The following is an 803-nucleotide window of genomic DNA, read 5'->3' on the forward strand; positions in this document are numbered from 1 at the left end:
TATATCCTGAATTCTTTATCTGACATTCCATCTGCTGCAGCTATTACCTCTTCTAAAGTTGAGTTGACCTGCAGTGCTTGTGGTCCTTTCTTTCCTTGTCTTTTCATACTGCTCGCGTTTCTTTCTGCTTGTTGAAACTGTTGTGTTACTGAAATTTTCCCCCTATATATTTATATTGCTCTTGTATAGTTGAAAAGTCTCCCTTGCAGGGGCGGGCGGCGGCTCTGCTCTGCCCCTCCTCCAATTGGTGTGACGTGTCTACCACGCCCGCGGCCCGCTGGGCCTGTTCTGCTGGTCAGTTGCAGGTCTGCCTACCTTGCGGGCTCGGGCAGTGGCTCTACTCTGCCCCTACTCCAATTGGGGTGACGTGACTACCACGCCAGCGGGTCGCTGGGCCTGTTCCGGGTGTGGGCGGCGGCTCTGCTCTGCCCCTCTGGCTTGATGACAAAGTGAGAGAGACTCGGGTGTTTGTGACTCACTTTCTTTACCAGGAGACCAACTGTTTCTGTAGCCACTGGTATCGATGAAGTTATCTCCTCCGCCGCTTTCTGATGACATCAGATCTCTGCCATGTTGGTATCCCATGCGAATGGCAGCATTTCGTTCCCTTTGCCGGGTGACCAAAGCAACAGGTGAGTCCTGACTGGCCCTCACGAGCCCCGTCTCAATCCTGTTGCCACTGCCTATGAAGGATCGGTTGGTATTTACCTCCACAGTATTCAGCAGGACCCGGACCGAGAAGCAGTTTCCGCGGGTTCTTTAGCCCTGGGCCAGAGCAGTTCCAGGAGCCGGAATTTGGCCGC

The sequence above is a fragment of the Marmota marmota genome, unplaced genomic scaffold, assembly GCF_001458135.2.
Source record: "Marmota marmota marmota unplaced genomic scaffold, marMar, whole genome shotgun sequence".
Classification (NCBI taxonomy): domain Eukaryota; kingdom Metazoa; phylum Chordata; class Mammalia; order Rodentia; family Sciuridae; genus Marmota; species Marmota marmota.